The 24,699-nt window shown below is 37.9% G+C and overlaps 1 long non-coding RNA gene across 1 annotated transcript; it reads left to right on the top strand.

The window, feature by feature from the left end:
- The first annotated feature begins 17,282 nt into the window (after positions 1 to 17,282).
- LOC144422011 (uncharacterized) lies at positions 17,283 to 19,494 on the top strand. Its single transcript, XR_013475094.1, has 2 exons — positions 17,283 to 18,057; positions 18,343 to 19,494. It is a non-coding gene; the product is annotated as an uncharacterized LOC144422011 (long non-coding RNA).
- The last annotated feature ends 5,205 nt before the right edge of the window (positions 19,495 to 24,699 follow it).

Genomic DNA, 24,699 nt, shown 5'->3' with positions numbered 1-24,699 from the left:
AATTGAATGATAGTTGAATCCTGGTCCCGCTGTTTTAATTGGTGCCTTGCCCACTTCAGTTTCAAAGATACGGGTTTTAATTTAATATATTCTAATTTCTGTTCTTGTAGAAGAAGAAGTTCAGCTCTAATTTTATTTATTTCATTGAGGTCTTGACCATCTCTTATTAATTATTGCAACAGATCACTTTTCTATTTTTTCCCGCTACTTTAAAGATGGAATATGCAGTGGTTATTTTTCTTACGCTATTTTTCACATGATGCCACCATTGCTGTATCAGTGAGAAATCCTCTAAATGATGAATTAATCTTTTATAACAGTTTTTAATAATATTGATGTAGACAAGGTCCTGATAGAGGGAGGTGTTATTTTTCCAGGCAACTCTGCCCCACCTTATCTTCGTGGAAGATTTTGGCACACCCTTGCCCCTAAATATCTTCGGAGAGGATACTAAAACTGAGACAAGAACAAGGGTGTGATTGGAGACAGTGTTGATCAGATGGCGGATATCTTTCACACAGGACGCGTAGTGATTAGAAATATATATCCGATCGATCCTACGCGTCTGTGTGTCTAGTTTACATGTATAGTCCTGGCCAGTCGGGTGTTTCCGGCGGATGATATGCACCATCCCTGCAGCCTTTAAAGAAGTACCCAATATTTTTTCTGCCCTGGTGAGTCTGAAGTTCTGTTTGAAGAACATCACGCTCATCCAGGACAGCATTAAAATCACCTAAGAATAATTTTGGATCCCTGGGGTCCAGAGTCTGGAACACACCGCACATCCTCACTATGAAGTCAGTCTGGGTACAGTCTCGAACCGACGGGACGTAAGCATTAAACAAAGAGATTATGCTATTATTATATAAAAAGTCCAGTCGGTCGAGTCTGTGGGGAATCAAAACCTTGTATGCAACAACAGTACAAGGGATATTATTTTTTACAAGAATTCCCGTCCCAGCTCTAAAATATTTTATAGAGGTGACTTCATGGGGGATCGTATTGAGGTAGGCGATGTATCCCATCCTCATGGCCCAGGATCCTATATCGTCCTTCTTGCAACGATGTACTTGTTGAATGGCTAGAATCCCAGGCTGGTGTCTCAGTAACCAGAGATTCAGCAGAATTGGAAACCAAAGAAAACTCGGATATAGCAATTGAAAAATTGGATTACACAAATAAAAGAAACAGGGACGATATCTCATCATTTGAAGCTTCTATGACTACCAGGACAGGAAAAATGAACAAGGCACCGGACAAGAAAAAAACATAAGTGAGTAACTCCTATTTTCGATTTAATAAAGTACAATTTTGGACTCTTGATAAATTTGCTACAAAACTAGTGATACCATAACGTTCACCATAACTTCCGTTACAAATCCCCTAACGACTCCAGTTTTCCATGAAGTCTGGTTTAAAGATAATCTTCCTAAATGTCAATGGATTGCAACATCAACTAAATAAGATTGATAAAGAGATGAAAACCCTGATGTACTGTGTATCCAGGAAGCTCATAGAGCTGATAAGACTTTTGTATGGCAGTGGGCACATGACCTAATACCCTGAATAGGGAAGAAAAGCACTTCTCACAGTTTATGCAAGGGACCGCTATCCTCATAAAGCACGAAATTGCAACACTACCATCCCTATATCAGGGATGGCGAACCACTGACCCGCGGGTCACAAAGTGACACACCGCATTTTATTCGTGACCCGCCAAGTCATGAATAAAACAACAAAAACGCTAAGATTGATAAAACCGGCCTTAAATTTATTTAACAATAACTAAACTATTACATTGTACCGCCAGTTGGGCAGTCAGGGTTGTGATCGTTTATATTCAAATTGTTAATTTCCGGTATGGTAATTTTCAAAACTCCTAATCTTGGACGCATGTCTGCACCACTGTGTGCCCTTATTCAGCTATTGGCTCTGACATCGCTTATGACATAACAATGCAATTGATGTTCATTTCTCGCAACGTCTTGTCTCTTTCAGAAGTGGATCTGCAGACTGTTTTAGGGATTATACGAGACCTAGATGCTACTTTGCATTTTAATAACGCCTACAATGCCGTAGGGGATACAAAATCTTTCAGACTTGAAATAAAAACCTAGAAATCTGGAATGCCAATGCGGCAGTGCAAAGTGCTTTTAATATGGTTTAAGCTGATAGAGAAATATAACACTGTAATTCCCTCCAAACTCTTTGGAACCGTAAAATAATTTGTCGCATCATCCTAAACGTAATTCATATATGTGTTTTCGTACTCTAATTTCATAAAAACCGAGTGCCATGAAAAGTCCCTGATACAAGTGCTGTATAAGTAAAGACCTAAACTACACAAACACAAACAGAATCGTTGTATCATGATTTGTTTCAGAAGTTTCTTATAGCTACAAACATTGATTAAATATCTGTGACCCACTCTCTTCTGTTCCGCGATAAAAATATAATTTTTGACCCATTCAGTGAAAAAGGTTCGCCATCCTTGCAGTATATACAATACACATCCAGCATATATGTGATAGTATTGAGTTGGAGCTGGACAATCGGATAATTAAGATCTTCAATGTGTACGCCCCAGCAACTAATGAACCCGAAAAGACACCTTTTTCCAAACACTTAACTAACATTTTAACCAATTACTGCGATTCGGCCCAAATATTAATTGTCGGAAATTTCAATATAGTCCTGGAAACTATTGATATAATAAACGATAAAAACTTCAAATTGCGACCCCCTGAGAAAATTTTTAAGAACTCTATTCGGCGCCATAATATATTCGACACCTTTCGAAAAAAGTATCCGTTTAAACAAATTTTTACGCATCATCGTAACAAGCAAGGCAGTAGAATTGACCAGATATACCACTCATATAATTTAAAAGATGTAATTTCCGATATAACTCACGTCCCGAATACTATCTCGGATCATATACTTTGCCCCCAAATAACCTTAGAAAAAATTTAAAAAGTTCGACGGGGCCGAGGATCATGGAAAAACAACACTTCCCTATACAGAGATAAAAATTACATAGAAATCATAGAAAACACATACCAGGGGGCACTAATGAACATTGAAAAATTTAGTTACATACAAGAATGATGGGACATGGAAAGCATGATCAAAAAACAAACTATAGCATATTCGAAAACCCTAAAAAGAAACAAAAAAAACAATTCGATTCGACTACGGAAACATCTGGACAAATTAATAAATGAGGGCAAAAAAGGAAATTTGGTAGAAATTAAAATCTCAATTTATGACATATCAAGAAGAACAAAACGAACGGGATATTATAATGGCCAACATGGAAAACCTTGAACAAGGAGAAAAACCGACGAAAACGTTTTACGATATAATCTGGAAAAGAGCAAAACAATTTACTATTGAAAAACTTAGGGATGAAAATAACGATATAGTAACAGAAGATGGGGAAATTATGAATATAGTCGAAAATTACTATGCTGATCTATGGGGTGATGAGAACTTAACACAATAGCAAAACCAAAATTATTATTTATCGCTGATAGATTCGACAAAAATCACGGACGACGAAAACCTAAATCTAGAACAAAATGTAACCCAGGGGGAGCGATCAAATACATAAAAAACAACAAATCTCCGGGACTGGATGGATTAAGGAAAGATTTTTATCTGACGTTTTGGAATTGCATAAAAAAAGAATTTACTCTAATGATAAACAATGTATTTCATTTCGGCCATCTACCAAAATCAGCAACTACAGCAAAGGTGAAACTACTATACAAGAAGGGGGACAAAACTTATTTTAAAAATTAGAGACCCATCATGACACTAAATGTCGATTACAAAATCATATTCAAAATTTTAATTAAAAGACTAGAACCAATGTTAAATAACATAATCAGTCAATCCCAAAAATGCTCATTCCCCCAGTGAAGTATGGAAAATATTCATTACAATATAGATTCGGCCTTAAGATACGTAAAAACAAAACAAAAATTTCTGGAACAATAGTCCTTATAGATAACCTGAAGGCCTTTGATCGAGTGAACCATAATTTCCTGTTCAAATTACTCCGCCGAATAGGACTGGGGCAGAAATTTACTGGAGTAATAATGGGCATGTATGACGACATAAAAATCGTCATAGATGTCAATGAAAAATTATCAAACAAAATAAGAAGGCATCAGACAAGGATGTTCGTTGAGCATGTTGCTCTATGCGCTGACCTCAGAACCCTTGGCAAAGTCTGTAATACAAAACAGCAGCATAAGTGGGATAAAAATCAGAAGATCGACCAATACGCCGACGATACTACTTTCATAATACGGGACCAGTCATCTATACCGGAAATATTTCGAGAACTTGATGATTTTAATTTGGCAGCCGGACAGAAAATTAATATCTTCAAAACCGAAATATTATGTATAACCAAAACCGCACATAATTCCATCCAAAACCGACTAAAACGTTTTACGACAAAATTTTCAGACTCAGGGACGATAACGATTGCATGGTAACCGAGGAAGGGGAATGACTTTGGTGGAAAACTTTTATGGGGGGAGGAAAATACGATACAAGAACAAAACGAAAATTACTACCTATTTTTGATGGACTTTACAATTGTTACGGAGGAAGAAAATCTCATTCTGGAACAAAATATCACACAAGGGGAAATATATAGGGCAATAAAATACATGAAAAATAATAAATCTTCAGGAATGGATGGATTAGGTAAAGAACTTTATTTGACTTTTTGGAACTGCATAAAAAAGGAATTTACTCAAATGATCAACAACATATTTAATTTCGGCCATCTTCCCAAATCTGCAATCACAGCAAAGGTTAAGTTATTATATAAGAAGAGGGACAAAGCGTATCTCAAAAATTGAAGACCCATCACCACATTGAACATAGATTACAAAATTGTATCCAAAATTCTCATTAAAAGATTGGAACCAGTGTTAAATAATTTAATTAGTCCGCCCCAAAAGTGCTCTCTCTCCCAGCGAATCACGGAGGATATACACTATAATATGGGTTCTGTCATACGGTACGCTAAAACAAAAAAAACATCCTAGGGGCAATAGTACTTATCGACAACCTAAAGGCATTTGATAGGGTCACTTTTTAAATGTAATAACAGGTATATATGACGGCACAAAAAGCGTCATAGACGTGAATGGAAGGCTGTCAAACGAAGTAGGCATAGAGCAAGGCATAAGACAAGGATGCCCTTTGAGCATGTTGCTATATGCACTGAATTTGGAACCGTTGGCAAGATCGGTACATCGAAACGACAACATAAGAGGGATAAGACTAGGTAAATATTAATACAACATTGATCAGTATGCCGACGATATAACCTTTACAATAAGGGACCAGTGATCAATACCGGAAATATTTCGAGAACTAAATAATTTCATCAGAAACCGAAAGAGCCGGGCCCGGACTGGAACTTCTCTAACATCGAGGAACCATCTGGCTTTAGAGATGAGTGGAGGGGACGAAAGAGCTCGTCGTCAGACGTCTCTTGGGCTTCCCCGCCCCCCCCCCCCCCCCCCCAAAAAAAAAAAATCCCGGATTTTTTCGGAATCACCTACCGGTGATAATATTAAATAGTATAGTTCCTTAGATCCTTCCATTTCTCGATCACCCCTCCATATTGGTGGATTACCATCCATCTTAACTTTTTTCTATAATATACGTACGATGGTACTTTTTTTATTATCTCCAGTAAATATTGTTATAGTAATTCTCATAATGTTGATGATAGTACCCTTTTATCCACCTTCCTCCGATCGCTACCCTGAGTATTGCTTCAATTAATGTTAATGGGCTCAGCTCAAGCAGACCCAGGCTGAATCTCTGGTTACAGAGACACCAGCCTGGGATTCTAGCCATTCAACAAGTACATCATTGCAAGAAGAACGATATAGGATCCTGGGCCATGAGGATGGAATACACCGCCTACCTCAATACGATCCCCCATGAAGTCACCTCTATGGAATATTTTAGAGCTGGGACGGGAATTCTTGTAAAAAATAACATCCCTTATACTGTTGTTGCGTACAAGGTTTTGATTCCCATCAGACTCGACCGACTGGACTTTTTATATAATAATAGCATATTCTCTTTGTTTAATGCTTACGTCCCGTCGGTTTGAGGCTGTACCCAGACTGACTTCATGGTGAGGATGTGCGGTGTGTTCCAGACTCTGGACCCCATGGATCCAATAATAATCTTAGGTGATTTTAATGCTGTCCTGGATGAGGACGTTTTGGGCCCGCCCGTGACTCACGTTGGTGTAAATTTGGTTTTAGAGATCTTAAACATCTTTCCGAGCGTGCCAGGGGTCATCAATCTTATATGGAGCATCTGGACAATGCAGTAAAATACCGAACATTCGGAAATGTTAATATTGCAGCACAGTTGGATGAAGGACGCGCGGTTTCTATTCGTCGGCACAACCAAAACGTCGAGAAAAACCGCCATGTTCTCGGTCAATTGATAGATGTTTTGAAGTTCATTGGTTGTCACGAGCTGTCCCTCCGTGGGCACGATGAACGGGCTGGCTCTTCTAATAGAGGGGTATTTTTGGATATGGTGGAATACACCGCATCCCTAGATACAGTATTGAGAGATCATCTTGATGCCGCAACTGTTTCGAAAGGGACATCTAAGGATATCCAAAATGATTTGCTCGACTCAATGTATAAAATTTATTTACAACATTTGGCTCTGGAAATTGAGAATTGCCAGTTCCTTACGATTCAGTCTGACGAGACAACTGACATCACGTGCGTTTCCCAACTGGCTGTGATTTTTCGGTTTGTGAAAGATGGTAAACCTACCGAGAGATTTCACAGCTTTGTACCAATCGTTGATCGCACGGCTTGCGGGATATCGGCTGTACTGAAAGAAGTGTTACAGCCTTACAACGCAAAGTCAAAATTGATAGCTCAAACTTATGACGGCGCGGCAGTCATGAGTGGGTCGAAACATGGTGTTCAAGTTTATATGAAAGAAGATTTTCCTCATGCGCATTTTTTACATTGTTATGCACACCAATTTAACCTCGTTATTAAAAATATGTGTCTTGATACCCCTCTCGTCCGTATATTTTTTGCAAATGTTTCGGGGTTTTCTTCATTTTTTTCCGTTTCGCCGAAGCGCTCTGACCTCCTTCGCCAGATATGTAGCCGCCGTCTCCCAGCTTGTGCACCAACACGTTGGAACTTCCAATCACGCGTGGGATGTCCAAAATTAGGTCTGAGCTCATTGAGTGTTTCAATGGCATTCAGAGCTCTCCGGTTTGGGACGAACGCTCTGTGAGGGAGGCGGCAGGTCTAAAGCGTCTGCTTGCAGTCAAGGCTAATGGATGGAGCGTCTCTGCAGTCGTGTATTTCAGACTTCTGCGATGCTGTATCTCGTATCCGGGAAACAATAAAATACGACAACACATGCAGTGCTTTTTTACGCCGCGGGCAAACAACGCAGCGTTTGATTTTGTCTGCAAAGGAATGCTGTGACATTCTGGTGAATCAAATAGGCGATCGTCTGCGCACTGAACACCTTGCCGCGTTCTCTTTGATGAACCCCAAAAAATTTTCAAAATTTGCACGTCAATTTCCCATCCATTTGTTGGCTACTGTCTCCAAATTTTACCCCATGATAAACGTGGGTAAAATGAAAAATGAATTGCGATGTATATACACCAATCAAACTTTTTTGAACATCACATCAACTTGCGCGCTCCATGGGTTCCCCATAGATAACACTAGTAACTACCTTTGCGGCGTCTGCAAAATTTTTGGACATCATTTTGACGACGCCTATTTCTTCCGCCGACGCAGAGCGAACATTCAGCACGCTGAAGCGTATTAAAACGTATCTCAGAAACACAATGAAGCAAGATAGATTAAATTCCTTGGCTGTTTTATCCATTCACAGAGACGTTATTTCTGGGATGCATGACTTTAATCAGCGCGTTATTGAGCATTTTGCTTCCAAGAAACCGCGGCGTGTTGCATATATGTTCAAGCAGTAGAAGTCTAGCAGCATATATATCTATGAGTGAGCGACGCATGTCCTTATCTTTGCATTATCTTTTCTTTCTTCATAGTAACGTTTTAAACCTTATTTTAGGTTTTGTCTGCTTTCCCGAAGTTTCTGTTAATATGTCATTGTATATATCTGGGTAAATATTGCCTTTCCTTTTGAAAGAGGTTTCAAAATAAACTATGTCTATATTTATTAACCCCTCGACTTGGACCGGTTTTAAAGACATTTTCTTATCGTTAAAAATTGTCGCTTTTGCCGATTGGTTGTTACCGATGGAATGGTTTTTATACTCATAAAATGATGGGAGAACTTACAGCGCTCATCCTGTCCCCGTAGATGGGGGTGACTTGGTCCAGCAGTAGCTTGCCCCGGTTGTCAAAATGACCACGCGCCGCCACTGCTATGAGTATAGCCTCCCTAAACGTTAACGGGCTTAACTCAAATAGGCTGAGGTCGAGTCTCTGGATACGAAAACACCGACCAAAGATGGTATCCCTGCAACAGGTACATCGTTGCATTAAAAACGATATTGAATCGTGGGCTATACAGCTTTCCTTAATACAATCTTTCATGAAGTCACAACGATATTTCAGAACTGGTACTGGAATTCTTATAAAAAATAACATTCTTTGTACAGTTGTAACGTATAGGTTTATTCTTCCTCACATACTAGAGCAGTGGTTCTTAAACTTTTTCGAGCGCGACCCAAATCTGAGTTTTATGAATACTCGCGACCCAATCCTAAATACCGCAAAATGTGTTTTTAATGTTAGTACAGTTTGACTCAAATACAGACAACTATTTATTAGAAACAGTCCATTGACTCAGTGAGATTGATGAAACTGAAATTTCCTTTTCATTATATCTTCAATACACAGCTTTATTTTACTTAACGCAATACGCAAGTTGTCACGGGTATCGAGGCGATTGCGAGCTTAGTTTTGATAACCGTCAGTGCCAAATATCCTCGCTCGCACAAGTGCCTTGTCGCGAATTGTAGCAGAAAAGGCGTCCGCTGTCCGTCGCAAACACAACATCCTAGCTGGCCTTCGGTATCTCTCGCAATATACAACTTTTTACTCAAATGTGCACACACTGCTTCGTTCGCGGTAAATGGTGCCTCGAGATGAAGTCACATTTTCTCTAGTTATTGAATAATCTAATGTCGAGAAGCGAGCTTTTTCATTGCGTCGTCTATTACAATTTACCTTACCAAATAGACACCCATTTTTGGTTATTTTAATCCACTAAGACGACATTCCACGCGGTCAACACAATGGCAAGCGACGTGCATGGTTACCGATACCATAAAAATAATACACGTGACTGGCATATCAGAATTGTGATGTAACAATCAGCTCAAGACAGTTCTTTCCGTGAATGAAATTTTATATTTCATTATTTTTAAATACCAGAGTTTAGAAGCTAAATTGAAACATAAGGAAAGCTGAAAATTCGTCCTCCTCCTCTTAGATTGCCCTTGCATTGACGACCTTGTCGCGACCCATGTTTGGGTCGCGACCCATACTTTAAGAACCACTGTACTAGAGCGACTAGACTTTTTATTTAATAATAGCATTTTTCGTTTAAATAACGTATACGGGCGTCCCGTCGGTGCGAGGTAGTATCCAAGCCGACTTCATGGAGAAGATGTGCGGTGTCTTCCAGACTTTTGCCCCTTTTGGATCCTATAATAATAATAGGCGACTTCAACTCTCTCTTAGATGAGCGTGATGTGATGTTCTTATTAAACATCACTTCAGGCCCTCCAAGTCAGAGAAAATAATATGAACCTCTCTACAAGCAACAGGTATGATAGATATGATACCATGTTCCCCTGTTATGAATTTGTAAAATATAACGTGAAATTCTGGGCATTTATTTTTGAAAAAATCGAGTCAATTTAACTTGGAGCTATAATATATTCAAGATCGCTGTCTTGGTATAGCAAAATATTGGTGATTAATTCATTGGTCTAGTCACAGGTTCTTTTTAGACCGAGGTCGGTAGAAATATCACGTCATGTTATTAAATACATAGAACGTAAAAGGAGCCTATGGAAGTTTAGGCAGGCGAATCCTCCGGACCAATAAAGATGGTATGGGTGTCTCTTGTTTAAACACCAAATGAGTTGTTTGTCAGGTCGAGCGTTTCAATCAACTGGTCTCTCTTGTTAACCTTTCTTTTATTTATAGGTCACTCACGACTGACAGAGAAAAAGGCCTACAACTAATATTAATTGGGAACGCGTCTACCCTCTCGATCGCCCCAATAGGATTCATTTTAGTAACCCCAAAAGGGAAATTTCTAATATATACGGCCGTCCGAAACGGGTTCTTATTTGGACAACGTCGGATGGGAACCGGCTTTAATACAATAAACTGAATAATCGGTTTGCTAAAACTTAACAGCAATTTTGCAACACCATGGACTGGAACAAAACATATCTCCTTCGTGAAAGGTACGTGCCGACGTGTGGAAGGTGGTAAAAATTTGGGTGTGAACATTCAGCGGTTCAATTTAATGGGGAAAATGATAAGTAAGGAAATAGTAATAATAAATAGTGTTTCCATAACGGACCCGGGAGAATCGGTGGAAAACAACAAGGAAGAAAGTAGTTGTGAACTCTTAAATGAAACGGACAACTCTTCGGTATCCTCAATACTGCCAAACTTTGAGAGAGCTCTGAATCTTTCCGAAAGAAACATAACTCAAATGAGCCGGGCCCGGACGAGAACTACTTTAAAATTGAAAGACCTAGCTTCAGGGACGAGAAAAGGGTACGCGAGAGCTTGTCGTCAAATGCTTCCACAGCTCTCCCTCCTAGTAAATCCAGGGTTTTCTCGGAACCACCTTCGGTGTGAAAAAATAATTATAGCCCCAATTTATTTATCATAATCCTCTTTTTCTATATTCCCTATTTCTTATAGTTCATTGCTTGTAGCAATAACTTTTATACGATATATAGTGAAATGTATAATAATGAGATATAGGCCACAATAGTATTTTCCTATTTCGATCCTGCTAAAGTGCTACCCTGAGCATATTCTCACTCAATATTAATGGGCTAATCTCAACGGACTTCGAGACATTGGCCTGAGATGGTAACCATACAACAAGTCCATGCACGATAACCATTCTTATGATCACCGTACAATACCAACTGTGCGCATTATAGTAAATGGCATAATATCAAGTTATAATAGTATTTCCCCAATTCATCTCTTTTAAATAGACATTGAGTATAGTCTCGCTCATCGTTAATGTACTTAGCTCAAATAGGCTCAGTCTAAGTCTCTGCCAATTGTGCATTTTTCCTTTTGAACAGTTTAGATATTCTGCAATCGAATTCTATTTTAAAGCCAACGATTCGACCATTTTCATCAATAAATATGATATTTTCTGCAGAAATGTTCCATCTCCTGTCACTGAGTTACCATCTGTTACTGAGTTACCTTACGGTTAGTCAGTTTTGGAGCAAAAATCTTTGTTTTTTATAAGCAGAGTACCCAACTCTAAATTTTGGACCATTTATAATCTGCTCTCCTAAAAAAATTTCACTCACGATTCCAAGTTGATGAAAATTTTGACTCCAGCATAAAAAATGAAACCACATTTGTCTATGGAGAATTTTCGGTCAACATGAGACCTATTGAAATTTACAAATTTTCACTTCACCAAAACTCTCGAAACATTTGACACCTGCGCTTAATTCATTGCCAAGGATCGAATAATTACAACTTATATAGAATATATATATTTCATTCAGCTGCCAACCTGATACACTATGACAGTGATGACTCTAGATGCACAGATGATACATACTGTGAGAGGAAAAAAAACTAGACACCAAACAAGGTATAGTATATTATTATTTTTTATGGTATTGTAAATAAATGAAGCTCTTGCATGCTATTAAAAAGACAGCAACGAATTGCTGGACTCCAAGATGACAATTAATTCTTAAAAAGTATCTCATCTATGTGGTAAAATTCAAAGAATAATATTTCCCTGTAGAGCGGTAAATTTTCTTAAATCCTGCTGTTTTTATTATTATTCAATGCTGTGATCTGTCGACAAGACATTCTTGCAAAGGTTCAAATATACCCAACTCAATTTCAGTTTGTTATCTATTAGGTGAACGATTGTATCTAGGAATGATACTTTTGTGTATTTGAAACTAAATGGATAAATAGTAGAAGTAATTCGAAACTAAATATAATTGGTCATTTTTATTTCATATTTTTATGTCAACAAATGGTATCAGGATTGCTGCCTATTTTTCAAAATTGTCTCTCCAGTCGTGCCGTCGCTCCCATTTTGCCACTCCCCTTTTCTGGCCCGCGAATATCGGCCCGCGATCAATCAACTTTGGGAAACCCTGATCTCTAAGCTGACTATGTCCAGTACACTATTTTCTAGCATTGATCATCAATCTTCACATATTTTCTTTTGATGCTTGCCCAAACTGTTTGTTAATTTTCAATGTATTGTTTTATAACTTATTTTTTGACAATAAAGTTTGAGTTTCGAGGTCAGAGATGAAATCAAAGACAGCTCACCAAACCTATGCCTCAAAAATGCTATGGCTGTGAAAGCAATTAACGCAGTTCATTTGATCAGAAGAGAACTACATTGCAAAGCATTCTGCAGAACCTGAGAGAAATGTGGCATAACGTTTCATCTTGCAACAGTGTGTCGGCAAAAGGATTCTGCGATTGCTATCTGCCCAGAATAGAAACTCGTATACAACTGAACTTCGTTTATTGAGAACAGTGACTCAACTAAAACAGCGATCATAAACAAACGCCTACAAGTTTGCACAACTATGTATCGACTGGTGAGCCAGACGGATAGATTAGATGCATTGCGCCGCAACAATTAAGAGTTGTTGCGCTACTCATCATTTGAGTAATCACATTACGTCACAACATCTGCCAATCATTCTAAACGGAAAACAACATAACAGAGATCTTATCAATGTCACCACAACCCATGATGGTAGTCTTACGCGACAAATGTATTTCTACATATCCAGACAGTGTAACCAGTATATGTTTTGCATAATTATCCTTTTTATACGTTTGGTCTACAACACTGTAATCTAACATCATGTACGAAAGTTGTGCAAACAGCCAAAAGCTTTGGATTGGCCCATCACTTCCATGCCTCCGTATAATTCTTGAGTCGGCCAGTTCACAGACGAAACTGTATATTTGTCCCAGAGTTATACCCGAGCAGTAATAAATGCATTGAACTCAACATCCTTCCCAATTCCAATGGAAATCAGCCAATCACTATCATCAGGAAAATGATAAATCATCATTCAAGGTAGGACAGAACATCACTGTTCATAGCTGTATTAGCAAACACAACGTACCCCTTACCCCGAACAACCAGTATGCTTTCCGATTTAGCTATCTGAAAACAGCATGTACGAAAAGCTAAGCACTTTCAATCCCACTAGGGCATTTTCCTCATAGGTTAGATAGTTGTTCCCTCATACTATGACGGAATGCACCAGTGTTACTAAAAGTGTTTTTAGCTAAGAAAGAATTTTGTGCAGTTCACAGCAAATCGGTGTTGACTAAATTCCAGATTGTCGTGTAGCTTACTTCCCTTTGCCAGACGTCGGGAGAACAAAGTGGAATCTTGACAATTTAGAAACGACATAAATACAATTAACGGATGTCAGTGGCATCATAATCGTTTATATGAACAAAAATTGATGCACTCGCATGTAGCATCGATTAAATGTGCATGGAACGTAAAACTATTTCTCTATTTTAAGCCAATGGTAATTATGTCGATTTATTATTGTCATTCAATGAGTATATAAATATGACGTGACTTGTGATCAATAAAATTCTTTTTTTTTTAATATTCAAATATTTTTAACAAATATCGGAAAACGAGTATTGTAGATACTCTTTTAGAAAATTTATTAGTCTGGAAACTCTGTAACAACGCAGAATTTTTTAACTCAAAGTCTGTGAGTTTACATAGATAACCTGTGACATTTCTGAATTGAAAAAAAAATGTGCTGACGCGCTTCCAGCAAAATTAGGAATTGAACTTATATGATTGGCGCAGTAAGAGTAAATCAAAGATTTTCACATTAATCGGTTCTGTCTGTTAGCGAAAGCCGTAGGCAGCCCCTGTCTAATAGTGATCCCTTGTAGAATCTTGCATTTCATCTGAAGACATGGATGTGGTTTTTTGCTCTCATTTTCCAGTCAAATTAAAGGCTGTTGAATCGGGGTCATTGTGGGCTTTTGGCTGTAATCTTGAGTGGTTTGAACGTTCCTTTCTATTTGGGCGTCCTTTGCTTCAATAGTATGTTATTGCATGCATTCCTTGTTTGAATGATAATATTGATGGCATGACCAAGAGGTGCTACCCAAGTCTTTATAGACATCTTTCGACAATTCATATAAGCAGCTGTCATCTAGTCTATTTTTAACAAAAAGCTGAATCAATGTAAATGACAGATTGATCTTCTTGAATACTTGCTTCCACTTGAAACTCTGCCATAAACAAAGTAATATCACACAATTTCTATTATTGCTGATTTCACCTTAAGACATCTGCGTAACTCTCTGAAAAATAGCATCATCTAGTCTGCCTTAAAATATTTTTATTATCCAATGTTAAAAATTCGCTTAGAGGAATATATAAAGGCAGCTGCGACCATCATTCAACTAGGATCTGGAAAAGTCTGAAACGCAGTCAATGTCAAAAGTCCGGCACCGTGGTACGGAAGTTTATAACGGATATACATCGTTTCAAGAAAGATCACCTGCCCGACTTCGTTGTAAGGAATTAGATGTGAAACCTTCCTCCCCGGGAAATGTAGGTACCGACTTGTGGTAGATGCCTCCAAACGGGGCACATGTTTACCAACTGTGAGAATCGAGCTGTGTGCAGATACTGCTAGCAACCCGAGCACCTACAAAAAGAGGGCCAAGGAGTTTCCGGGAGTAATCAATCCTGTAAACACTTGGTGTTACGTTGTAAACGTACGTTGTTTACAATTTTGTCGTACATTTTGCCTCTGCATCGTGCGCTGCCTTGCCTTTTGTTGTTGATATTGTTAATATATGCTTTGTGACTTAAGTTAATCAATTGTGTTTTATTCATTTAAGGAAACCGCTGTTCTTTGCCAAGTGTATAAAGAAGAAGCTGATTTATGCATGCGTCTCATTATTTGTGGATGAAGGGGGCCGAGAGTGGCGCGATCAATACGTTTTCATTGTGTCTCGTCTATATAGATTCCGGGCTATCAAAAGAAGTGACACTTGGTCTGTCCCGAAATCAAGAAGGGTGCTGGTGAAAAACACTTCCCAAACATCCCAAAAAACAAGAAACATGGAAAACATGCAAACAAAACACAAGGCAACGCGGAAAAGATAATTATATCTAATCAAGAAAAAACACAAGCGAAACAACATACGTCGGAAAAACATATACCCAATGAACTAACACAAAACGATAAATCTACATCGGTCTGCGAGTTCTCCTCGTCAGTCTCTGAACTACGCAAATCGAGAGAAATAAGCGATTGGTCCGAGTGCGAAGATGTAACAAGCCCATTGAAAACACCACCGAAAGACGTACAACCTGTAGGACCAATACAGGACGTACAACATAAAAAAAACAAAAACAGCCAGACTTAAAGAATCATCTTCTATAGGAAACACGCCGTTTCATCCCCCGTCTTATGGGAAACCATATTTTAAGGTCATGGTGCACAATATGGAATACCGGAATTCAACAAGCTCAGCTGTATTCGATATCCACCCCAGGAAATACTCTCGGCTCCAGCCGAATGGGAAACCAATTCTAACTCGGATTTATCAGTCATACAAATTGGAAATACAGATTATTCAAACAAAATGAATATGGAAGATACTTATTCAACAGAAGCGTCCATGACAACTCAGAAAGAAATTAAAAAAAAGCAAATCAGGAGCGGCAAAAGGAGAAACGTACGTGAGTGAGACTCGGATTTTTTCTCTATAAATCGGATTTAACACGTCTACTGACGTAAATTCTAAAAATCATACAATAATTGACTCAGAATATTGTCTGCTTCTACCACATTTACAGTAGCTTACATCCTTCTATCGCTCTTAAATTCCAATAGGACCAAGGTAAAAAGAATCTCCATGAAAGCAAATGATATACATACACCATACATATGAACTGGAAAACTTTATAAAACTAGAGACACCGAATGTATTGTGTGTACAAGAAGCTCCTACACACAAAGCTTTCATAAGTTAATTAGCCGGCAATTGTGGGTAAACCGCCATGAGAGAATTTCTCTCTAAACAACATCATATGTCATTGCTTAAAATTTAAAAATATGAGTGCATTAAACTTTTCATTCTCCCCAATCATGGGTGCGAATTTTTAATTAAAAGAATAAAAATTTACTTGAGGCAGTTTTGCTTTCAATTTCTTTTATCAAACGACCGCTACAGCCATACTTTAACATAGAAACTTCCAGCAGAATGCGCATAATAATTACCCTTATTATGATGCAAACGACGCAATAATGGCTGTTTACAACGTGGTTGAAACTAGTTGTGTACAGAATATTCGTAGGGCTTAAACTTGTCAAGTTTTTAAAAGGAATACCAACTTCGAAACCGAATTTCGAGGCCCTAGGTTTCAGCCTGCCTAGCCTATTGGTAAATCCAGCCCTGGTGATGGTCCCTACAGCAAATTTCTGGCCCTAATCACTCAGCAGATTGAAATAAATGGTTTTCAGCATTTATTAGCAAAGATAGATATTTTAATTAAACATATAGTTCAACTTAAAGCCTGTATAATGATATTATAAATATATGTTCCATTATTACTGCATTGTGAGAAGGCTTTCCACACTATCAAGTCTATAAGGTTTTAGCGTCTTCCAATGTCTCAGATGGTAACTTCAGTCTTCATTTCTCATATTCATTATTTCTTTTCATTAATGCCATTAGCATTTGAAGCTTGACTGATTCCAATGTACCTTTTCCATTGTTGTTTAATGGAATATCCTAAACGTGACTTTAAATTTTTTTTTCACTTCAATCCTCACATGTTTAAATACCCGAGCTGACTTCTACTGATTTGTTATTATTTTACAATTTTTTTTATTATAAATTAACTGCTGTACTTGCTAAGTGTCCACTAATAGGCCGCGAGCCGAGGCCATTTATCTTTCAGTTTCGTAGCGCACATCAGGTAACTACCTGAAAATGATTCTAAAATGTTCCTTAGAAATTTAGTAACAAATATTGCCTTGTTCCCACTTCCAAAAGTTGCACGTTTTACAGAAAAGACGCTTTTACTACAATAAATATGTGTTACCATCTGTCCTATTTTCTCTGCTTTTCCGGTATCATGGGCCAATGAACGCAGACTTCTGCACGACGTAACAGTCAAGTTAGTCAGCTGTAGGTGGATCCCCAGTGGTCGGATGAATATCAGATGTACTCAACTGCTCGCTTTTGCGTTGAGTAGCCTTTCCATAGTTTTTTTCGGTTACCGGTAATATTAGTCCAGTTATTCTAAGGAGGTGTTGAAAAGTATAGGTAAGATATTAAACACTTGTATATCCTTGCCATAAATAGCAATTTTAGTTGAGCACTAGCTCATAAGACGTTGTTAAATAGGTACGGTGCGGTAACTCCAAGGAAGGCTAGACCTAGAACTGTAGAATAATATGTCACAAACAACGATATTTTCTGGCTTGCATGAAATGTTTATGATTAATTTAATGACTCTTCTTGACTATTCAGCAGACTTATACTACTATATAGGCCACAGCATATTTGGAAATATAAATGAATGGCTGTTTCTGTAATGCACGGTTGTGTGAAAGAGAAGAAATTAAATCAATTTTACTAATGTCGGTTGGTCTAAATCTAAATTCATAGAGTCGACAAGAACCTGGGAAGCAATGATAAGTTATGCCGGAGTGGAAAGAAAGGTAGCATTGGAAATGATTGAGAGGTGAGAAATGAAGTTGTAGACAAACAGTTGATGTTTCAAAATATAGTCTATAGTCCATACTCATACTGTCATAGGACATTTCAGACTGTGATCTATCAAAATTTAGTGTAGATATAGTCTAGTATTGGTATGCAAACACTGCTGGACTGTAGAACATGCAATGAGCATATATACGCTCATTTAGTACATCAGATAAAATGCATTATGTATTCAAGGTATTAGTTAGTATTTAGGGGTATTTTTAAAATCATGCTGCTCCAAATATTATTTTCTTCCTTATTTTAGATACTGTACTACAAAAGAAAACGGCAATGTTCCACCAATCCGACCTAACGCAGGCTCTGATCCCTGCTGCTATCAGTGCTATAAAATGGATTAAACAAGAAGTCTTGAAGCTTAAAGGTATATGGGAATCATAATAGTTGCAAACAGCTTAGATGGGCTCTACTTATATTGAAATACTTTAGCACTTTTCTGCAATTGGAACTGCCCATCAAATTCATGTTGGAGACTTCATTGAGATTTTCAATTCATTTTTTTCCCTCGACTATGAAGATCTTTTGAGGTTAACGAGGTATTAATAAATAAAGCTGAGGAATTTGAAGAGGATATGAAGAATGTAAATGATACCAGGGCACGTCTATTTAACACTGTCAAACATAAGGATTATACTCTCCACCCAACAATGATTCACTGAAGAAGCATGTGGCCCTCAAATCAGTTCTTGAGTTGGCAAACTGCAAAGAAAAATAGTCAAAATAATTTATGAAAGCGTGCCAAAATCAACTTAAATTGCACAGATTTTTGTTTTTGTATTGACTGCAGAAATCACAGTACACCTATAGAGGAAAAGTCGATTTTCGAGATAGTGGATTTCGAAAACAATTCAGAAGAAAGTGAATTAGATATTACAGTTGATTTAATAAGTATCATACATTTTTTTTTTTTTTTTCGGACATTTGTTAGTGTCGTAGTCCTGTTTCTAGAAATATTATTGCCTTTGTTCAAATACATAACCACATAAACTAAAAAAAGATTAATTGTAAATTGTAATATTTCTGTTCACTATGTTATGTACATATTGTACATTCATTTAATTTTCTTGACTTTTGCGGTAAATTTCTAAGTGAGAAATAACTGATTTATTTGTGTTTTCGTGCTCACGATGTTAATTTGTGACTTCATTGCTTAAAAATAAATACGTTTGATACTTGATAGCTTCTATAAAATGGATGTAGCTTTTTATGCTGTTCTTGTTGTAAACTGCTTGTGGTTATTACATAAAATTTATTCTCAAATGTGAATCAGCGTTGTTGGTGTCGCTGCTTTCGAGGTCACTCCCGACTCCTGTCACACAATTAAAGTATTTTTTGTTGTTGGTTACATGTATGCCATATTTTTCGTAATCTACCTAATAAATTATGATTGACTGAGGAAGTCCGATTTTGGTCAGGCAAAACATTACAGGAATACATTTGTGTTAGTGTGCTGTAGGGCACTCGAATTGTATAGTTCTTATGTATGCGTTGTAAACTTATGGTTATTGAATTTCCGGGAACCTCTTATATTCAATTTCGCACCAGGATTGTGGAACAAGCTGTAATGCGTTCATTATGTTCGTTTTCACACAAAACTGAAGAATTTATTTAGTTACCAGATGTGCGCTACGAAACTCATTTTCTGGGCGTTTTCATGGTTTCGTCTCACGGCCCATATCCGTGGTAAGGATCTACAAGTGTTTAATAATTTACTTATACATTTTTCAACAACGTCTTAGCATAACTTAACTAATAATAACTAAACAGGGCTATGGAAAGCCTGCCCAACTCAGCGCAAGGTCGAGCAGAAATAACTAATATTCATCCGCTCGCTAACAGCTGGTTTAATTCAATTGTTACGTCATGCAGAAGTCATTGTTCAGTGCCGAAAATGTAGAGAATATAGGACAGATCGTAGCACATATTTCTTGTAGTAAAAGCGTCTTTTCCGTAAAACGTGCAACTTTTGGAAGTGGGAACAAGGCAATATTTGTTACTAAATTTTTAAGGAACATTTTAAAATCATTTTCAGGTAGTTACCTGATGTGCGCTACGAAACTCACTTTCTAGGCGTTTTTCAGGGCCTCGGCTCGCGGCCTATAAGTGAAAATCTACAAAAAAAGCAGTGGTTTGACAATGAACTACAATTTTTTACCGAATCCAAAAATATTCCGTAACTTAGTCAACCCTTCCTCAAAGGAGTAGCGTTTTTTGTTAAATTGTTCAAACATCTTAATTAACTGTGAATCTTGATAGCGAACATAGGGGGCAGGGGAGAGCTGACTCTGATGGTCGTATCGCTCCCCAGTCTATACCGAATAACTGTGTGTTTTGTATATAATTTTTATTGATTCAATGCTTGTATTCTGGTTGACGAAATAAGTCTCTCTCTCGTATTTAGTCATGTTTTTTTAACCTAGTTTAGAGACCGGTATTGTACCGGTATGGATTGGAGATATTCATCTTTGTTTGTATACCAGTACCGTACAACTTATCTGACTATTGGCAGACTGGCCAACATTTTTGTTCGTAGGCCTATTCCCTAAATAATTTAGTTTTCACCTCTTGCAGCCTTGGTACGGTACCGGTAGTTTGAATAACACGTCAGCATGCCTTCAGTAAATGATTGCTAGCTGTACAGGTATAAATGCGTAAAACCAAGAAACAAACGTGATAGAAACAATATGAGTTATATCAGCCCATAGTTATGGGTTATATTACATCAGAAATTGTAAGATATCAGCTACGACGGAGACACTCAAATGACGTTGGGTCAAGCGCTTCATGTTTTCGCTGCACGCGATGGAACGAAGGTGTGTTATGGATGACGAACGGTTTTTGAGAAAGAAATGCTGCTATATGAGACAAGCAAGTAGAGGCCAGGAAACATGGAAAAGTTATGACGCACTATCATCAATCAAATCTATGTCAGTTGAGGCTGAGCGTGCATATTCAGCACTTTTCTGACAATAAAATCAGGAATCGTCCTAACGATGACGCTCTTGATGCTCTCATGTTTTTGCCACAAAAAACATACATGAGATTTGTGTGCTTTTAATTTTTTTCATCCCTGATTACGTGGTGAAAATCCCGGCTCCTGATTTCAATTCTGGTCCCGAAATAGCAACCCTACTCAAAACTCAATATGAATTAAAACTTGCAATTAACTGGACACAATGATTAATGTGAATGATGTAGCCCATACTACATGCGTCCAAAAGCTTGTTTAAGGGTGGAGATCAAAAACCTCAATTAACTTAAACCTGAATTAAGACTAATCTCGGATTAGTTAAACTCGGTTTAACTTCAAAAGTTAACCGGAGATCAAAAACCTAGTTCAACGGTTACTTAATTTATCCTGGTTTAAGTCCGATGCCACGAGGCATTTCATCAAAACGTCGTGGCATGTTGCTCTTTGCCCCCGTATTTCCATGGCGATAACAACGCGAACCCAATTTTGTTGTAATTTGCTGTCTTTGCAAAGTCGGTTTTTGATGTATTTCGTTGATTTTGCCGAAGCAAAACAAGCTGGGCGGCAGAACCACGAAAAGCTGACGCGCATTACCCGAAATATCCAAATAATAACAATTTATCATAAATAGAATTTTTCCCACTACTGGTACAGTCTACAACAGGGTGGGTCGGTCAACCTTTTTGGTCGAAGGGCCATATGTGATTCATCAATAATTGCGCGGGCCACTTGACATGGTAGTTATGATCTAGTTTTGCTACACTACTACAGGTTAATAACAAAAAAAAACTCACATCAAACTTTCATAATTATTAGAACAATAAAACTGTTGTTTTCCAACCATTGACGGGGCGCCATCAGTGATTATTCCCGAAAGTTTAGCCAAATACAAGACAAGGCGCTTGATCATTTTTATCACAGCTCTCGAAAAATCAATGCCTCTAGTCTTACTCTTAACAGGGGGTAATGGCTGCGGTCTCCACGGTAATTTTATACCATCATTAACTACCCGCAAGAAGATAGCAAGTCACCAACTGAGCAGTAAACCTAATGTCAGCGCTTCGTCAAGCGCCAAGGAATACAATAAAAAATTTCCCACTTTTGCAATTAAAATTCCTGCAATAGAATTCCCGTCGACAGGTCATGGTCTGTCTTGACAGGCTATTTTTGCAAACACCTAGAAATGCTTCTACATATGGCCCGTGGGCCACGAGTTGGACGACCCTGGTCTACAACACCAATTGAATCTAACATTTTTCTCCTAAGGCCGGCCGCACACAGCATCAATATTTTTCTGCAAAAAATATTTTCTACGCAATATTTCTCACGAAAATATTTCTTGGCGCAATATCAAGAAAAAATATTTTTTTGCTAGCGCACACTAAGTGTTCTCGTTTGTTCAATAATTATCCGCGCGCCATTTCGTTATGTCAGGCAAAATTCAAGTCTTGCATTTACAAGGTATTGCATTGACAAGCGACCCTACTTATATGGAAATACCGTTTGTTCAATAATTATCCGCGCGCCACTTCGTTATGTCAGGCAAAATTCAGGTCTTGCATTGACAAGCGACCCTACCTCTATGGAAATATGTATGAAATGAAGTAACGGTACCGGATACCGGTACGGTACCCCCACGAGATATATGCAGTCTCTGCGTACGGCGCGCCTGTTCACAGTACCGCACGGAATGCCGGTAAGTGCATGTACAACCGTACCGGTCTGTCGGTACGTACCTGTAGTAATAGATACGGTGCCAGAGAGCAATTTGCAAGGTTAATTTAGGGATCTGCTGTTTTGATTCAGAATAACTGATGCGTTACTGGGTACCGGTATCTGAGATATGCCTATACGAACTTTAGAAAGTCTGAAAGTTAGCAATTACCACATTAAGCCGGAAATAATTTCAAAATTGCACTGTACTGGTACCGTACCCTACTGTAGTCTGTGTTTTCTAGTCAGACTTATGTACATACTTGTACACCGGAAATTTAGACAAGCGGCTGTGCATTATACTTCTAACTGTTTTCTCTTCAAATATATGTAGGCTACAGTAGATTGTAATATTTATATAAGCCTATGTGTTACTGTCAGTATGGATGATGACGAAGAAGATACCGATGTCATTTTATTATTTTGCCTTTCAAAGAAAAAGGATTCGCCGTATCTGGACTCATCCGATTAACAAAAAGCGAAGTGTTTACGGTTCTTATCACCACGTATTCCATGAATTGAGCAATGATCGTCTGCGGTTCTGCAGTTATTCAAGAATGTCTATAGACTGCTTCAACATACTGGTTTCAAAAATAACTCCATTCGTGAAAAAACTAGAGATGTACCGATACCACTTTTTTCGCCGATACCGATCCGATACCAGCTAAAAACGCCGATACTACAACAAGGCCGATATTACCGATACTATGTAATTATTACTTAATGTGGTGTGTTGTGTAGGGCAGACGGGTTAAAACAATAGTCTTTGAGCGTTGTTCATAGTACACATTATTTCAGATCGAAAAAAAAGATATATCACATGATATGAAATTAATGTTTAGTATCCATATGCTTTAACTGATTAAGATACATTGTCCAGTAACGCTAGTAATCTCGGTGTTCAATTAGAAAACTTATAAGCCAGGATGTCCAATTTGAATTTAATGTTAATATCGCGACCTTCGAATATCGGTATTCGTGTTTAAAAGAATATCGAATATCACCCACACATTCTAGCGCCGCCGTTCTACGTTCAAATTAAAAGCATTTTACAAATATTTTATTTAGTGGTTAATCGTAATCGTCGACGCAATAGGTCAACGCCAACATGAAAGAATATCAATCAGCACCGACAAAAAGAAGGCTCACCTATAACCGTCGAGGATGTTTTTTTACCTCACTATTTTATAATATTTTACAATTGCTATATTTTGAGACAGTCTAGGGCTAGGCGGTCATGTAAATATATCTATAAAGAAATTGTGTAGTTAAACATAATTAAAATTAATACCTGCGTAGTGGGATAATTGTGTCGGAATTTAGTTTATCGATGTCGACGGACTAAATGACACTCGTACTTGACGACAAATAGTCAGAATTTATACCCGTTCCAAAAGTCCATGTGCCGTTAATAAGGACCCCAATTCCACTGTATGATTTAAAACTGGGCTCCTAGTTGCTTTTTGTTATGTGCTGTGTTGATATATTTCTTCATAAAAAATATGTAATATTAAAAATGTCAATATATAAATTTGACAGCGAAAATACCCAAATTAGTTGAGCTAGTTTGGCTGATAAATAGCTAAAAACACGTGAATCCTATTCTCTCGCGGGGGTGGGGACATGTATGGCTCATAGCTCACAATCTCTCCAGACAAAAAATATATTAAAAAGTAGTATTCTAACTTATCTTTTAAAAAATCCTGGACCATATCAAAAAGGTAAATATATCGGAAGTATCGGCCCTAATCTAACCGATACCGATACCGAAAAAATGGCCGATACCGATACATCAGTACATCTCTAGAAAAAACGACGAGACACAAACTCCAGGAAATATATCAGAGTTGAAGAAAGATTGGTTGTCACTTTATGGTAGTTGTCTACACATTGTTGTTTGATGCGGTCTGGGACCCCATT

The sequence above is a fragment of the Styela clava genome, chromosome 4 (genome assembly GCF_964204865.1).
Source record: "Styela clava chromosome 4, kaStyClav1.hap1.2, whole genome shotgun sequence".
Classification (NCBI taxonomy): Eukaryota; Metazoa; Chordata; class Ascidiacea; order Stolidobranchia; family Styelidae; genus Styela; species Styela clava.
This window is presented reverse-complemented; position numbering and strand designations above follow the sequence as displayed.